Genomic DNA, 7,500 nt, shown 5'->3' on the forward strand with positions numbered 1-7,500 from the left:
AGAGGCCACCGTGAGAGCCTTTCTAGGTTAAAAACCCACGAAAACAAAATGTGTGGCAGAAGAAAGTGAAAAACCTCACATTTGCTCCAAATCCTGAAAATACATAGGCAACAAACAGACTTAGGCTGCATCATCAGAAAGCTCTGCAGTGGGGCGCACTCGGACAGAAGCCAGCGTTAACAACAGAACAAAAATAGCTGTGTGTTTCAGCCAGAGGTGTCACCATATTGTTCTCAACATGAGGATGTTAATTTCACAGTTTTCACAGATAAGTTTAAACATAGGAACATGTCACAAATAAGCAGCAATCTCTGCAAGCCTACCTCAGCTGGGATTTCAGTCTGCCATTTTTAAATTCAGCTGGGTCCCTGAGGACCAATCAATATTGGTGGCAATTATTCTTAGTACACAGTCCAAATGAAATGGGTGTGTTTTTTTCTTTTTTATCAAGGTGGGAAATTGTGATATAGAAATAAGCAAATTCCCTGGTGGATGGCAATTGGGGCTCTAACAACTGCCACAAGTCGGCTGTGGATATCTTCTGCCTGGTCCTCTGGAAAAATCCCATAATGATCACATTATTTTAACCCTTCGACGTGAGCTGTGTTTGATAGCGAGGCTCGGGAGAAACCTAGCACGTGTCAAACAAAGAGAGGCTGAAAAAAAAAAAAAAATACACAAGCCAGGAGCACCTCCCAAGGCAGCTGCTGGGAGCATTACCTTATACACATGTTTTATTTACACCTTGGTTTCTAAGCCGCAACCTCTAGAGGGCCAGCCAGTGCTTGGGACGCAGAGATGTTTTCATGAAGCAGTCATTACATTCTGTAGGGAAAGATGGTGAAAACCTTTCTTTCTTTTTTTCTTTTTCTTTCTTTCTTTCTTTCTTTCTTTCTTTCTTTCTTTCTTTCTTTCTTTCTTTCTTTCTTTCTCTTTCTTTTTTAATTTCTTTTTTTTTTAAGATTTATTTATTTATTTGAGAGAGTGAGAATGAGAGAGAGAGAGTACATGAGAAGGGGAAGGGTTAGAGGGAGAAGCAGACTCCTCGCTGAGCAGGGAGCCCAATGCGGGACTCGATCCAAGGACTCCAGGATCATGACCTGAGCTGAAGGCAGCCGCTTAACCAACTGAGCCACCCAGGCGCCCCTCTTTTTTAATTTCTAAAAGGCAGATATTGAATTGTGCAGATCTCTAGATTTTGTTCTTTGAAAAGTTAGGTTTTTCGTGAAAGAATTTTTGTCTATGGGGGATTGCTTTGAGAAGGCATAGTGGAAATGAAGGTGGGGAACGAGAAGTGGAATATCGGGGGAGAAATTGACCTCAGAGTGACAATTCAAGTTCTTTTTCCAGGTGGGGCCCAAGTTTGAGTTAGTTGGCACTAACCTCGAGGGATCTGGCTAAGCAATCCTAACAAAACTCAAATCGCCAACAGAGGGAAGAGGGGATGGGAAGATACCCTCCGGTTAGGACAAATAAGGATTGTATTTGAATTTCCGAGTCCTTGGAGGAGGGCTTCTTTTGTCTTCAGCCCCATCCCAAATTGGGCTTTTCATCCAGTTTGGGTTTTGATCTAATTAATCACTTAAAATGTCAGAGTGCTAGAAATCTAAAATTATTCCAAGATCATTTTATGCTAGCTGATAAAAACAAAACAAATCAGGACTGTGTGCTCTGTTTCTTCCTGTGTTTTCAAAACAGCAGGTCTCTTAAAAAAAAAAAAAAGCCACAGGAAATGAACAATTCTGGAAAAGAGACGGAGATACAAACAGAAAAGGCCCATAATAAAAACAACCTGGTGGTCCTTTCTAGAGACCCAGTAGTCCACTAAGCCACCTTGGAATTAGGGACTTTTCTTGTGGAATTTGATTATTTTTCTCTCATACTGAAATGAAAACAGTAATGAAAGAAAGGGAAATATTAGGAGAGTTTCAAGATCATAAAAATCTATCTGCCCTCTGAAAGTTTTGGGTACATGTAGATCCTTATCTCTAACTTGGGGAGGATTCCGGGGGGTGGGGTGTCAAAGTAGGAACAGAACTGAGCACTATCGAACCTACAATGGTATTTATTTCTTTCTCGCCGGAAATAAGGTGTGGATGAGGTCTTCATTCACTAATTCTCCACTGTCTTGTCGTCAATCATGATTCTTTTTTTTTTTTTTAAGATTTTATTTATTCATTTGACAGAGAGACACAGCGAGAGAAGGAACACAAGCAGGGGGAGTGGGAGAGGGAGAAGCAGGCTTCCTGCTGAGCAGGGAGTCCGATATGGGGCTCGATCCCAGGATCCTGTGATCATGACCTGAGCCAAAGGCAGACGCTTAATGACTGAGCCACCCAGGCGCCCCGTCAATCATGATTCTTTCAGTTTCTTGGAGAGAGCGGATCAAGGTTGCTGGGAATTGGTGGTTAGAAGTCAGTATTCTAAAGCTCAAAACTACTCTGTTTTCTCCTCCTCCTCCCCTACTTGGAAAATGTTTTAGAAGAAAGGCTCCTGATTGCAATGGTGATTTGTGGTTAATATCATTAGACTTCTGGTTTGGATTATTGCTGCTAATTAGTTTCTGTCCTTGACTTTTTCCAATTAAAGCACAGAGGCCTTGGTGCTAAACACCTGGGCAGATTACCTAATTAGATGACAGAAACATAGACAATGGTTCCTAGGTAATTATTTTAACTTTCACTGCTTGTTTGGTATTAAACACACTGATGAAAAGGGCATCCTTTCTACCCTATGAATGACAAAACATCAGCTCCTGGGCTAGCTAGTTCTGCCTTCTATATAGACAACGTTGAGTCCTTTTTTGGTGAATATATGCAGAAGAGACAGTTTTTTTCCCCCCCCCCAGATATGGGTGCACTATGCTCTTGGGAGTTCTGGGGAGTGTGCTTGTCTGTCCCAATGCTGAATAATGTTTGGGGAGCCCCATTGCCCTAAAGGTGGGATGTATTCTCTGTTTAAGAACTCAGAAGTGAAAACTCAGCTTCTACATTCTTAAAAAAAAAACATGTAGAGCTACTGAGATCTTTTCAACCACTTGAGTGTGGCCCCATGGATCATTCCCAACTCAAGTACGCTCGAGGGAAGGGTCAGGTCCAGATGCAGCTGAGCAGGAGGCGCCTGCACCCTGAATCCTCCTGGGACCCAGAGAACATTTTACCCTTTGAAGTGCACACCGAAAGCTTGTCGCCACCAGCCTGTGTAATCTCAGCCTTGGCCAATCCCTACGGACTAGCCCAAGGACACCACCACTGGCCACCTGCTAAGCTTTTGCTCTTACTAATTCTGCCCCACCCAGCCACACCTCCCACCACATCTTCATCCCTTGGGACTCCCCTCCTAATTGAGACCCCTCTCCCAAGGTATTCCTTCTCCAAAACCTTTCCTCGAACTCTCCATTGATTTGATTTATTGCTCTTTCCTTTGAAGTCCTGCAGCTTTCCGAACCTGTCCTGCGGAGCCTTCTTGTGTTCTGTTTTGTATTAACATTGTTCGAGGCCACTATCTTAGCTCCCTGATATTAGCAGCCTCTGAACAAGTGGCTAAGCAGGTGCTTGATCTGTGCTAGGTGGGCGCTCTTCTAGGCACCGGAGATTCAGTGAAGATAGGACGAGTTTCCTGACCACACTGAGCTTCCAGCCAGGCACGAAGGAGGGCAGACTGCACACGAGCGAACCGACCACAGATGTAATAAGATCACACAGTGATAACAGCTGAGAAGGAACGGGCATCACTAGATCGGGTGATGAAGGAGCTAATTCAGAAAGTAATAACGAGCACTCACTGAGCAAGCCCTTTGGTCATGATTTCTACCTTTAATTTGCCTAAAGGACTTAAATGCCATCAGTAATCCCATTCTAGAGAAGAGAAGCGGAGGCCCAGAGTAGTTGGGGAGCTTGCCTGAGGTCACACAGCTAAGTCAACAGCAAAATCCTGCAGTGTGGCTTCCAGGTCACACTCTTCAGCCCGCACTTGTGCTCCCAAGGTCACCTTCCTTCCCTCTCCTCACGTCAGGGCCGCAACAGTGTCCATAGGGCAGGACCTTGTAGATGTGAAAGGCCCTTGACAGACTCTGGGTCACCCGCTTGCGGACTTCTTCCTCTAGAATGACGCATGCATCTGTCCCTTTTTCCCCTTCCCATCCCCCTCGCCCTAGATCAAGCCTGTAGGATTGTGGATTGGAACACCTGGCTTCGGCTTCGGCTTCGGCCCTTCTCACTCTCATCTTCCTAGTTTCAGTGGTTGGGCAGCTGCCCAGGTCTTGGAAGGATTTGGCTCATGAGATAGCCCCTCCCCCACACCTTCCAGTTGACTCTAGAGAACCCCTCTGAGTGGTGGGGGCGGGGTCTGGGCAGAGCGGAGCAAGGCTGTTTAGAGCAGCCTGGGGGCAGTGCAGGAAGGCCCAGGCACTGCTCAGATACCGGCCAAAGGCTGGAGGTCCTGTCTGCCTGGGAAGCTCGTGGGCCCCGGGAAGCCAGCCACCCAACTGGATGGAATCAGACTCTCCTGTGTCCCTTAGACTCCCTGGCTGCCATCTTGGACCCAAGCGCCATCTGACCCCACCTTCTCCTACCACCCGTTTTCATCCTGCCCCAGCTCACCTAGATGTCTTGAGCCTTCCTTGTCTCTGCCATGCAGTAACACGGATGGATAACCCTGAGCACCAGACAAGGGTTAAGGTTCCTCTGGGGCCAGTGGTTCCCCAGGCCAAGTCTCAGTTTACTGATCTGTGAAATAGGCTAATAATAGAGTTGCTGTAAAGATCTGACCCAGTGACACTGTGTGTAAGTACCGAGCTGAAGGCCTGGTCCCTGGTAGGCGCTCAGTAAATGCTAATTCCCAGGCTGGCACCTGCGGGGCTTCTAGGCCAGTCCTCCCCACACAAGCTCTAATCACAGCCACCCTTGCTTCAGAACCTTTTCTGGCCCCTGCACACTTAAGATAACATGGAAATACTGCCCCTGAAGTTTCCCATGACCTGCCTCCAGCTTAACTGGGGTTTCACTTCCACTACATCAATCCCCTTGTCACCACCTCATTGTTCCGGCTCCGAAGTGGTTTGTGCTTTGGTCCCATTACCCATTCATGTGGCTCGCCCTGCAATGACCTCTTCCCATTCCCCGCTAATGGGATCTCACCTGTCTACAGTAGACACACTCGAGGGATCTGCCTCACTTCTAATAACCCACCTTTTATTGGCGTGGGGCAGTCCCAGGAGCTGGTTCAGATGGGTGGACTCTAAGCCACGGGAACGTTTGGTGGGGGGAAGGGGGCACGTGACTCAGGAGGGCCAATCAGATTTGCTCTCCGCGGAATTTGGCACTGGGGCTGAGTCAGGCCCTCTGTGTGGCTGCATCTGAACCTGGCCGTGGCTGCTGGGACAGTCATTGCCTGCTGTCGGATAGGCAAACCCAGCCCAGAGAGCCTGCTCTCTCGCCTTCCTCGAGTGCCCAAAGAAGAGGTCATGTAAGCAGACAGCAAGATGGTAGCTACCTACAAGTCAAGGGAAGAAGCCTACCTCGTCTGCATTTTGATCTTGCACTTCCACGCCTCCAGAACCGTGAGAAATACATTTCCATTGGTTAAGTCACTCAGTCCGTGGTATTGCGTTCCAGTGGTCCAAGCTGACTGCCCGTTATTATTCTGCATCATTACACTGCATCATTCAAATCATGGGTCAGTTCCCTCTTTGCACGCACTGGAAATTACCACACCAGAATCGCAGGTGGGTCACCTGGCACAGCTCCTGTGAGGTGAGGACAGCTCAGTTTCCCAGCTTCTCACTAGCCTGCCCGCCAGCCTTGTCCCGCGTTGTTTGAACACAAAGTTGCTAGCCATGTCCATCTTGAGCAAGGCAACTCTGGAGCTTTCGCCTTATATTTTAACTTGTTTCTGAAACCCATGGTCTGGGACCAGTGCACACATCTCTGCAAAGCAGAATTCAGGCATCCTCTGCGGGGTCTTGCAGGCAGTAACTTCCAGATGCTCCCAGTAGCAGAGTCAATGAGAAACCGGAAGCCACGATGGGGGTGGTCTCTCCAAAGGTCTGCGCCCATCATGAGGCCTTCTTCAATTCTCACATACATCTGCCTCTTTCAAGCCATCCATCCAAAGGCTTGTTTGTTCTTCCCCTTCCGTGTGAAGAAATGCTGATGCTTTGGGGCTTCCATGGCAAGAAGGCCGCCGGCTGGCTTTGCCTGTTTACAGCCAAGAGGGTGATGCCTGAGTAGCTTGATGGCACCACTTCTGTGACTCTGGCCATCTAGCATTTGTCATCACCCTGCTGGCATGACTTTGGCACCTCCTCCTGACCACAAGGTGACTGGAGTGTCCATTGAAAAGATAGCAGCATCCCCCTAACAGGTCACAGGAAACACACATAGCCATACCATCTATTCTTTCATCAAATTGAGCTGGGATTGGCCTGGAATGTAGTAGGCTGTCAAATAAATCTGTGTCAAAAAAATCTGTGGAATGAATGAATGGGTATCAATTTAGGCAGTTTCAGATACCCTGATATAATTATTAGAATACTTGGGATTTAAATGTCGGCCCCAGACTTTATCAAATAATTCTACATTTTTTCCTTATGTATTTCTGATGTTCAACATGGTGGTAGTCCTTAAATTAAGTGACTAGGCTATTGACAGACCTGTATGACCTGCCCTAAGCTCATGTCCTCAGCTTTATGTCTGTTTTCTCCCTCCTCCACCCATGGTGCTCCAGCCACATAGAACTCCCTTCACTCTTGTATGGGGGGCCCTGCCCCAGGGCCTTTGCACATCCTGCTCTCTCTGTTGGAGCTTTCTTTTACTACCACCACTACCACTACCACTGCTAGCCTAATTTGTTCATATTCATTCTTCAGGTCCCAGATTTGATGTCATTTCCCTAGGACACCTTACTTAATCTCCAATTCCTCAGGGTTAGGTGCATCACCTATGTTTTTTTTGAGACCAGGCGAGCATCACCTATGTTTTTGAAGCAAGCTCTCTGGTGTCTTTTCCTCTCCTTGTAAGGGTGCTAATCCTATCATGAGGACCTCCTCCTCATGACCTCATCTCACCCTAATTACATCCCAAAGACCTCATCTCCAAATACCACCATATGCGGGGTTAGGACCTCAACATATGAACTCTGGGGGGACAGGAACATTCAGTTCATTTCAGCAGTGGACATGCTAGCTTGCATGGCTTGATTGCTAGCCTGCATTGACGTCAACCTGTTACTGTTTGTTTTCATATTTGATCGATCATCTGAGAATTTGAGAGGATAATGTGGAACGCAGGAGTACATACATTTTGCTTTACTGAGCTCCAGAAGCTGCATAGATTTCATGGGGAAGCCCCAGGGTCTTTGGTGAAGAGGACAGAATTCAGAGGTGGCAAATATGATAGCAAACAAAGCAAGTCAACATTTATTTTTATTTTTATTTTTTTTTAAGATTTTATTTATTGGACAGAGAGAGACACAGCGAGAGAGGGAACACAAGCAGGGGGA

The sequence above is a fragment of the Mirounga angustirostris genome, unplaced genomic scaffold (genome assembly GCF_029215605.1).
Source record: "Mirounga angustirostris isolate CCGP_5_RB_7025 unplaced genomic scaffold, mMirAng1.0.hap1 SCAF_1, whole genome shotgun sequence".
NCBI lineage: Eukaryota > Metazoa > Chordata > Mammalia > Carnivora > Phocidae > Mirounga > Mirounga angustirostris.